At 40.1% G+C, this 11,395-nt stretch overlaps 1 long non-coding RNA gene across 1 annotated transcript; it reads right to left on the bottom strand.

Moving 5' to 3' along the window:
• Positions 1 to 3,378: 3,378 nt before the first annotated feature.
• On the bottom strand, positions 3,379 to 6,039 carry LOC127906746 (uncharacterized). Its single transcript, XR_008062743.1, has 4 exons — positions 5,725 to 6,039; positions 4,599 to 4,620; positions 3,794 to 3,858; positions 3,379 to 3,559 (listed from the first exon to the last, which is right to left on the bottom strand). It is a non-coding gene; the product is annotated as an uncharacterized LOC127906746 (long non-coding RNA).
• Between the last annotated feature and the right edge of the window lie 5,356 nt (positions 6,040 to 11,395).

Below are 11,395 nucleotides of genomic sequence, written 5' to 3'. Positions count from 1 at the left end.
CTTGTCTCTCTCTCTCTTCATCCCCCTCTCCGCTCTCCGTACTGCTCCTATCTCTCTATATAATGTATATGTTTCTCTCTCTCTCTTCATCCCCCTCTCCGCTCTCCGTACTGCTCCTATCTCTCTATATAATGTATATGTTTCTCTCTCTCTCTTCATCCCCCTCTCCGCTCTCCGTACTGCTCCTATCTCTCTATATAATGTATATGTTTCTCTCTCTCTCTCTCTTCATCCCCTCTCTCCACTCTCCGTACTGCTCCTATCTCTCTATATAATGTATATGTCTCTTCTCTCTCTCTCTTCATCCCCCTCTCCGCTCTCCGTACTGCTCCTATCTCTCTATATAATGTATATGTCTCTCTCTCTCTCTTCATCCCCCTCTCGCTCTCCGTACTGCTCCTATCTCTATATAATGTATATGTTTCTCTCTCTCTCTTTCATCCCCCTCTCTCGCCCCCTCTCTCCGTACTGCTCCTATCTCTCTATATAATGTATATGTTTCTCTCTCTCTCTCTTCATCCCCCTCTCCGCTCTCCGTACTGCTCCTATCTCTCTATATAATGTATATGTTTCTCTCTCTCTCTCTCTTCATCCCCCTCTCCGCTCTCCGTACTGCTCCTATCTCTCTATATAATGTATATGTTTCTCTCTCTCTCTTCATCCCCCTCTCCGCTCTCCGTACTGCTCCTATCTCTCTATATAATGTATATGTTTCTCTCTCTCTCTTCATCCCCCTCTCCGCTCTCCGTACTGCTCCTATCTCTCTATATAATGTATATGTCTCTCTCTCTCTTCATCCCCCTCTCCGCTCTCCGTACTGCTCCTATCTCTCTATATAATGTATATGTTTCTCTCTCTCTCTTCATCCCCCTCTCCGCTCTCCGTACTGCTCCTATCTCTCTATATAATGTATATGTTTCTCTCTCTCTCTCTTCATCCCCCTCTCCGCTCTCCGTACTGCTCCTATCTCTCTATATAATGTATATGTCTCTCTCTCTCTTTCATCCCCCTCTTCGCTCTCCGTACTGCTCCTATCTCTATATAATGTATATGTTTCTCTCTCTCTCTCTTCATCCCCCTCTCCGCTCTCCGTACTGCTCCTATCTCTCTATATAATGTATATGTTTCTCTCTCTCTCTCTTCATCCCCCTCTCCGCTCTCCGTACTGCTCCTATCTCTCTATATAATGTATATGTTTCTCTCTCTCTCTCTTTCATCCCCCTCTCCGCTCTCCGTACTGCTCCTATCTCTCTATATAATGTATATGTTTCTCTCTCTCTCTCATCCCCCCTCTCCGCTCTCCGTACTGCTCCTATCTCTCTATATAATGTATATGTTTCTCTCTCTCTCTTCATCCCCCTCTCCGCTCTCCGTACTGCTCCTATCTCTCTATATAATGTATATGTCTCTCTCTCTCTCTTCATCCCCCTCTCCGCTCTCCGTACTGCTCCTATCTCTCTATATAATGTATATGTTTCTCTCTCTCTCTCTCTTCATCCCCCTCTCCGCTCTCCGTACTGCTCCTATCTCTCTATATAATGTATATGTTTCTCTCCCCCGCTGGTTGAATAACGTTAATGAAATATCATGGTGGACATGAATGTTCATTCACACAATATCAGAACACTAGAGGTCAAAGAGAACTGTTATTTAGGATTCTATAGAATTCTACGTTCTCTAGAATGTGATAGAATCACTGTACTACTGTATTGGTACTACTTGTATACATTGGTATTGCTATTTGAACAGCATCAGTTAGTGGAGCGATTTAGGAGCTACTAGTGAATTGTGTTGTCACTTCTGTTCCATATAGCCTTGGTACAGGTGAGTGTGAATATGGACACCTTGACAAACCAAAGCATGTAGTGACGGTTACTATACAGAAGAATGTAGACCCAGACGATAGTTAAGTGTGGGTATGTAAACCGCCAAGTATCAGGTGTGTGTGGTCCTAGCACTTTCATTGGGGGGGGTCTTCGACACACCACAGCCCGATGTTGTAAGAATGTTTGTGAACGTTGCAAGCAAACGTATCAACGTTGTCAGGACGTTTTTGAGGCGTCCTTTATAGTTTTTTTTCTCCTTCCTGAAATGAGCCCCTACGTTTTAAAACACCAACAGTCCCAACGTTGTGGTGAGGTTGTTTGAACGTGGTGAAGCTGTTTGACAGTTCCTCTAAAGTTTTAAATCCAGTGCTGTTTGAAGTTTGAAATATGCACTGTCAAGAGTATCTCTCACGATATACCTTAATCTGCCTAGTTTGTGGGCATAGAAAGTAGTATGAAGCTTGAATCAATATTTAGCCTCTTTCTGTGAAAAATGTAAACACACTTTGATCCTGGTGCAGAATATCAATATAAAAAGTTAATGGCAGCAGTTCTATGCAATTCTGTAGCCAATCTCACTTGGACTGTCTGCCTTAGATTGAGCTGTTGTGCCCTTTTCATCTACAGGGATGATCATGTTTATTGTGAAGTTTAAAAGTCTACGTAGAAATCAATTAGTTCTGCCCAGGGTTTCTATACCTATTGAATACGAAATGTGTGTTCGAGGATATGCCATTATCAATCATTCAGACATCCTTCTCCCATTTGCTTTCCTGTTTGAAATCTGATATCACGTAAGTGTCGGAGGCAACTAGGTCATGCATTGATAACGTCGAGGCAATGTGAGGTCACTGTACTGCTTAAACTACTAAACGTTATATTATTTGGTGCTTAAACTACTGCTAATTGTTTTTGATTGAAAATAAACCATGATTGTAACACATTTTTCCCACTGGAATCACTCAATCAATTCAAAATATAGTTCATCAAAGATATCCGGCCTAATTACGGAATACAAGAGCTGCAGTATCAACGACTCCACTCCATGTCTGGAAGTATATGCACTTTTAAAACGTTCCTCTTCCTCCATAAAGTGCAAATGAAGTTGATGTTCTTATCTTGTGACTGTTACTGCGGTGTTATTTCATTTGGGATGCTTTGAATGATGATCTTGAATGGTACTCTGCCGTAGCATGAAATATATCTCGACATCTCCATCTGAACATTTTGACTGTATAACTTCTTTGTGGAATAATGTTAGCCTGGCCCCAGATCGAGTTGTGCTGTAACAGCCAACTCCTAAGGGGAGTCATGGGTAACTACCTCAACATGGCTGCCGGTGTTGAAACACTGGTGTGTCAACATAAACGGCTTTATCAACACAAGTGGATGGATGGAAAGCGAACTGGGCAGATTTGTCGCCGCTTAAGTCTGTTTTGTATGGCTGCATCTCTGAGCATTTAGCTAACCCTTTTCCTGACCGTAACCTCATTCTTCTAACCTCTACTTTAATTATCCTAACCTCTACTTTAATTACCCTAACCTCTACTTTAATTATCCTAACCTCTACTTTAATTATCCTAACCTCTACTTTAATTACCCTAACCTCTACTTTAATTATCCTAACCTGCTACTTTAATTATCCTAACCTCTACTTTAATTATCCTAACCTCTACTTTAATTACCCTAACCTCTACTTTAATTATCCTAACCTCTACTTTAATTATCCTAACCTGCTACTTTAATTATCCTAACCTCTACTTTAATTATCCTAACCTCTACTTCAATTACCCTAACCTCTACTTTAATTATCCTAACCTGCTATTTTAATTATCCTAACCTCTACTTTAATTATCCTAACCTTCTACTTTAATTATCCTAATCTCTACTTTAATTATCCTAACCTCTACTTTAATTATCCTAACCTCTACTTTAATTATCCTAACCTCTACTTTAATTATCCTAACCTCTACTTTAATTATCCTAACCTGCTACTTTAATTATCCTAACCTGCTACTTTAATTATCCTAACCTGCTACTTTAATTATCCTAACCTGCTACTTTAATTATCCTAACCTCTACTTTAATTATCCTAACCTCTACTTTAATTATCCTAACCTCTACTTTAATTATCCTAACCTCTACTTTAATTATCCTAACCTCTACTTTAATTATCCTAACCTGCTACTTTAATTATCCTAACCTGCTACTTTAATTATCCTAAACTTGTACTTTATTTATCCTAACCTGCTACTTTATTTATCCTAACTTGCTACTTTAATTATCCTAAACTTCTACTTTAATTATCCTAAACTTCTACTTTAATTATCCTAAACTTCTACTTTAATGATCCTAACCTCCTACTTTAATGATCCTAACCTGCTACTTTAATGATCCTAACCTGCGATTTTAATTAGCCTAACCTGCTATTTTAATTAGCCTAACCTCTGCTACTTTAATTAGCCTAACCTGCTACTTTAATTATCCTACCCTCCTACTTTATCGATCCTACCCTGCTACTTTATTGATCCTACCCTGCTACTTTATTGATCCTACCCTGCTACTTTATTGATCCTAACCTTCTACTTTATTTATCCTAACCTCTACTTTAATTATCCTAACCTCTACTTTAATTATCCTAACCTCTACTTTAATTATCCTAACCTGCAACTTTAATTATCCTAACCTCTACTTTAATTATCCTAACCTGCTACTTTAATTATCCTAACCTGCAACTTTAATTATCCTAACCTCTACTTTAATTATCCTAACCTGCTACTTTAATGATCCTAACCTGCTACTTTAATGATCCTAACTTGCTACTTTAATGATCCTAACCTGCTACTTTAATGATCCTAACCTCTACTTTAATTATCCTAACCTTCTACTTTAATTATCCTAACCTCTACTTTAATTATCCTAACCTCTACTTTAATTATCCTAACCTCTACTTTAATTATCCTAACCTCTACTTTAATTATCCTAACCTCTACTTTAATTATCCTAACCTCTACTTTAATTATCCTAACCTCTACTTTAATTATCCTAACCTGCTACTTTAATTATCCTAACCTGCTACTTTAATTATCCTAACCTCTACTTTAATTATCCTAACCTCTACTTTAATTATCCTAACCTCTACTTTAATTATCCTAACCTCTACTTTAATTATCCTAACCTCTACTTTAATTATCCTAACCTGCTACTTTAATTATCCTAAACTTGTACTTTATTTATCCTAACCTGCTACTTTATTTATCCTAACCTGCTACTTTATTTATCCTAACTTGCTACTTTAATTATCCTAAACTTCTACTTTAATTATCCTAAACTTCTACTTTAATTATCCTAAACTTCTACTTTAATGATCCTAACCTGCTACTTTAATGATCCTAACCTGCTACTTTAATTATCCTAACCTGCGATTTTAATTATCCTAACCTGCTATTTTAATTAGCCTAACCTGCTATTTTAATTAGCCTAACCTGCTACTTTAATTAGCCTAACCTGCTACTTTAATTATCCTACCCTCCTACTTTATCGATCCTACCCTCCTACTTTATCGATCCTACCCTTCTACTTTATTGATCCTACCCTGCTACTTTATTGATCCTAACCTTCTACTTTAATTATCCTAACCTCTATTTTAATTATCCTAACCTGCTACTTTAATTATCCTAACCTCTACTTTAATTATCCTAACCTGCAACTTTAATTATCCTAACCTCTACTTTAATTATCCTAACCTGCTACTTTATTTATCCTAACCTGCTACTTTATTTATCCTAACCTGCTACTTTATTTATCCTAACCTGCTACTTTATTTATCCTAACCTGCTACTTTAATTATCCTAACCTCTACTTTATTTATCCTAACCTCTACTTTAATTATCCTAACCTGCTACTTTAATGATCCTAACCTGCTACTTTAATGATCCTAACCTGCTACTTTAATGATCCTAACCTGCTACTTTAATTATCCTAACCTGCGATTTTAATTAGCCTAACCTGCTATTTTAATTAGCCTAACCTGCTATTTTAATTAGCCTAACCTTCTACTTTAATTAGCCTAACCTGCTACTTTAATTAGCCTAATCTGCTACTTTAATTATCCTACCCTCCTACTTTATCGATCCTACCCTTCTACTTTATTGATCCTACCCTGCTACTTTAATTATCCTAACCTGCTACTTTAATTATCCTAACCTGCTACTTTAATTATCCTAACCTGCGATTTTAATTAGCCTAACCTGCGATTTTAATTAGCCTAACCTGCTATTTTAATTAGCCTAACCTTCTACTTTAATTAGCTTAACCTTTTAATTAGCCTAACCTGCTACTTTAATTATCCTACCCTTTAATTTATCGCCTAACCTGCTACTTTAATTATCCTACCCTCCTACTTTATTGATCCTACCCTGCTACCCTATTGATCCTAACCTTCTACTTTAATTATCCTAACCTTCTACTTTAATTATCCTAACCTCTACTTTAATTATCCTAACCTTCTACTTTATTTATCCTAACCTGCTACTTTAATTATCCTAACCTCTACTTTAATTATCCTAACCTGCAACTTTAATTATCCTAACCTCTACTTTAATTATCCTAACCTTCTACTTTAATTATCCTAACCTCTACTTTATTTATCCTAACCTCTACTTTAATTATCCTAACCTGCTACTTTAATTATCCTAACCTCTACTTTAATTATCCTAACCTGCAACTTTAATTATCCTAACCTGCAACTTTAATTATCCTAACCTGCTACTTTATTTATCCTAACCTGCTACTTTATTTATCCTAACCTTCTACTTTAATTATCCTAACCTGCTACGTAAACAAAGCATCAGTAATACCACAGAGGAACTGACCAATGAAAATCTGTTAAGAAACAGAAAACACAACTCAAATCAAAACCACCTAACAAATTAAACAGCGCTGATGTTACTTCCACCCATCGCTGATGATCCACCCACTTATTTCGCCACGCCCACTTTCAGACACACTTCACATCTGCAGTTATCCGTACGTGCTTAAGGTTGGCATAAACAGATCTGGGACCAGGCTAGAAGAACGTTAACACGGTCTGTTGGCACAGTTGGTTCAAGTAACATCAGGGTTTGTTGTTTTGTTCCCTACATGGGCTACATATCATTGGTGTGCTGGGGGAAAATCTGGCATCAACTGAAAGTACTCAACATGGAGGGGGGTGAGTGTTTTATGACTAGTAGTACTGTAATACAACTAAGTCATTCAAAATGCCTTGTGGACGTCCATTAATCCATGGCTGCAGATCTGAAGATAAATGTAAATTCAAGTCAACATTTTTTGCGAACCATGTTTTTTTTCCCCCGGGACTCAACAATTTGCTGTATAATAATGCATTCATTTGAAGTAACTTTGGATAAAATAATCTGCTCCGTTTATCACATTAGGACATTAAGTAAAAATCCTATCAGTTTGGCATCGAGTTTCCTTCCTTCCGGTCTGGGGAGCAATACAGTGCAGTTCCAACAGAGGGTGCTAGGAGACAGCACTTCTGCCTAAATATAGCACCATGTACTGTCTGTGCAGCTCTGCTCCTCTCAGATAGTCACACTGGGATAAGAACATCAGGAGAGGTTCCAGAGGGGAGAGAAAAGGCATGTGTCTGTGGCCCCGGTACACACTCGCAAAACCACACTAATCTGGACAATTTGCCCTGGTCAAAAGTGACTCCGAAACATACACTTGCAGAGTTGCTTATACACACTGACACACACACACACTCACCCTGACGACCACAGTAGCAATCTGCTGGTCTATTAAGAAGATTACAAGGCCAGGGTCTTTCAGGATTGTGTGACTGGCCTGGCACAGCAATGACCTCACTACCAGTTATATCACCCTAGATCAGCCCTCGAGGCCTGGCTGTTGCCAGATTGGCTGGTCCATGGCTGAGGAGGAGACAGCAGGGGTCTTCCTGGGTCACTGAAGCACAGAGGAGATGAGGGAAGGATGGAGAGGATGCAGGCAATCCTAGATCCCTTAGGTATATAGTGGTAGAGGGAGAGAGAGCGCTCTTTTCCGTTCCCCCTCTGTCAGTGTGCTGGGCTGCTGCCGTATAAGACCGACTAGTGACTGAACGCTCAGGATATTCACCCCAGTCTGGGTATAATTATCTTCATTAGCAGAACACAGCTACCAGTATATCTGCAGAGACTGCACTGCAGGGATTCACAAACTTTTTTGGCCTGTGACCAATTTTGATTTCAAAACTTTTCCCAGATCCCACCATGTTAAAAAAAAAAAATGAAATGATGAAATCAGTGGCCAATGTTTAGAGTTGCACCCGCTTTTGCCCTCAACAGCCTCAATTCGTCGGGCAAGGTGTCGAAAGCATTGCACAGGGATGCTGGCCCATGTTGACTCCAATGCTTCCCACAGTTGTGTCAAGTTGACTGGATGTCATTTGGGCGGTGGACCATTCTTGATACACGCGGGAAACTGTTGAGTGTGGAAAACCCCAGCAGCGTTGCAGTTCTTGACACAAACTCAGTGCGCCTGGCACCTACTACCATACTCCGTTCAAAGGCACTTCACATCTTTATTCTTGCCATTTACCCTCTGAATGGCACACACACAATCCATGTCTGTTGTCTTAAGGCTTAAAAATCCTTCTTGAACCTGTTTCCTCCCCTTCATCTACACTGATTAAAGTTGACATCAATAAGGGATCAGTGTTCACCCGGATTCACCTGGTCTGTCTGTCATGGAAAAAGCAGGTTTTCCTGATATTTTGTACACTCAGTGTACGTGTTCCTGAGAGTATTATCCTTCAGTGATGGGGACATAATATTTGGTCTTTTAAACCATTCTTAAGATAACTGAAACTGCTCTATTTACTACAACCGCATCTAGTGGCTACTAGAGGTTACTGACGTAACCCCGGTACTATGAACCAAGCGCGATTTACAGTTTCTCTCGCGACCCCACTTTCAGACCCCTAGTTTGGGAAACGCTGCTGTAATGTGTTTTAACTTGTATCTGTTCTATAATTTGATATAGACTTATATTTTGAGTTGTTTGGTTAATGTGCACAAACTTGCTGTATCTATTTGCATGTTTGTCCTTGAATGGTGTCACTAGTCTAGTCTCTGTCCTGTGTACAGGTAAAGTGGTCCATTGTAACCTCACGGTTAGGATGCTAGTGAATGAGGCCAGGTGGGAACCCTATCTAACTCCAGACAGACATGTAAAGTAGATCTGGACAGTAGGACACTCGATCACTCAATAAACATTGGTCATAGTCCTAGTGTGAGATGTAACAGTCTCTCGAGGTCAAACCGGATCTGATGGTAAATGGTCTCGAGGTCAAACCGGATCTGGTGGTAAATGGTCTCGAGGTCAAACCGGATCTGATGGTAAATGGTCTCGAGGTCAAACCGGATCTGATGGTAAATGGTCTCGAGGTCAAACCGGATCTGATGGTAAATGGTCTCGAGGTCAAACCGGATCTGATGGTAAATGGTCTCGAGGTCAAACCGGATCTGATGGTAAATGGTCTCGAGGTCAAACCGGATCTGATGGTAAATGGTCTCGAGGTCAAACCGGATCTGATGGTAAATGGTCTCGAGGTCAAACCGGATCTGATAGTAAATGGTCTCGAGGTCAAACCGGATCTGGTGGTAAATGGTCTCGAGGTCAAACCGGATCTGATGGTAAATGGTCTCGAGGTCAAACCGGATCTGATGGTAAATGGTCTCGAGGTCAAACTGGATCTGATGGTAAATGGTCTCTGTTCTGCCTAGTGAGCATGTGAAGCTCACCATTACTATTTCAAACATACACTATAGGGAATGGACACAGGCCTACTGTACAACACTACCTAAAGCCAGGAGAGGGGATATGGAATGAACACAGGCATAGACATCCCTAATCAGTCATGATGTAGACTACTACCACCCACTGTTTGTGTGTACTGCACTTTAGTAGCTCTTCTTTAGGAAGGAAATGTTAAAGAAACAATTACACTTCGGAATATTTGAAGGCATGACCATATTCCTGCTCGACTCTCCGATTCCCCTCACGAAAGTCTGTAATTACTGGGAGATTTAATTCATATGGGGCGAGGAGAGCAGGGACGGAGAGATGGAATCTTTGATCTGTCCCTGTATTCAGAGCTGCTGTAACAGAAAGGGAGGAATAGAGAGGAAGAAGAGAAGTTGTTTGTGATCAAACGGGCTTCAACTTACTACTGTATTATCAATCTCTCTGTATCTCTCTCTCTCTCTGTGGAAACGGGAGGGAGAAGGCAGAAGACAACTTCTCAACCTGCGTCAGCACGCCCGCCCCCCTCCAGAGAATAACACAATTTAGGGATAATTCATCACTGAGGAACGGAGTAATGAGGGAAGGGGGATGGAAGGGGATGTTCATTGGTTAGGGAAGTGGACAGAGAAATTGCTTGCAGGTGGTTCCAATGTCAGGTGGGACAGTGCAACAGTGGCTGAGATACTCCATACTGAGCAGTAGCATAGTCAACATTTAAATGTCAAGCCATATAATAAGGTAGAGGTTGATACTTAATATTGAAAGAAGCTGTGAAAAAACCATACCAAACAGTGGAAAAGGTGCTGGTGTCAAACAGGCACAGAGTCATATTCATTAGACACCAAACAGAAGAAAACACAAACAGGGAGGGACTTCCTGAAATAGTCCACTAAGAAATGTTCGTTTTCACTTCCTGTTGCAAAAACGTTCCGCTACGGTGTGCACTAAGGAATAGGACCCTGAGGTCACCTCCAGTATTATGAAGTCAGACCAGAGGAAACCGAGGGGAAAATAAATAAGACCAAAGGTGGGAAGACACCCAAGCCTAGCTTGGTGCCAGATCTGTTTGTACTGTATTTCCAACTCCTTCCCAGTCGTTGCCATGGCAAGACAGCCCAAACGGATCTGGGACCAGGCTAACCCAGCTCTGATGTGAGGCGTGCCTATGGAATGTCGCAGCAGTAGCAGCAATCTGCTCTGTCTCGCCCCAGAATCTCTTAATACATAGGATCCTATAATGGAGATGAATGTATACTGGCAAAGGAACAGGTTCTCACTGAATGATGGAGGGAGGGAGAGAGAAAGGAGGGAGAGAGAAAGGAGGGAGAGCGAGTGAAAAGGAGGGAGGGGGATATTTGAAGGAGAAGCATGGATACAATTAGGGAAAGGAGAAATGAAAGGAGTGTTCACCCTCAGGTGAAGAAGCAGATGTAAATAAACAACAATAAATAACAAAAACAGAGCGATTATGGAACTGCTGGTGTCCCCGTATGACTCTAGAACTACCCTGCAGTACTGAGTGGTGACAATCTCAACACAGACAAAATACACACACAAACACACTCAAACACCGCCCGTAATACATTTCATTCAATCAAAAACACAAAATGAAACAATCAGTTGTGCTTTTCAATGAAAAGTATGGAATATTAAGATGAGTAATGAAATAAACCTAAAATTATACATCTGTGCCAAACATAAGCTCAGAGCCCTATGTAACTATGTAAGGAGTAGCCCTTTTTTTTACATTTTAA

This window comes from Oncorhynchus keta, chromosome 13, assembly GCF_023373465.1.
Source record: "Oncorhynchus keta strain PuntledgeMale-10-30-2019 chromosome 13, Oket_V2, whole genome shotgun sequence".
In the NCBI taxonomy this organism is placed as follows: Eukaryota; Metazoa; Chordata; class Actinopteri; order Salmoniformes; family Salmonidae; genus Oncorhynchus; species Oncorhynchus keta.
The sequence above is the reverse complement of the archived record's forward strand: the minus strand, read 5'-3'. Positions and strand labels throughout refer to the sequence as shown.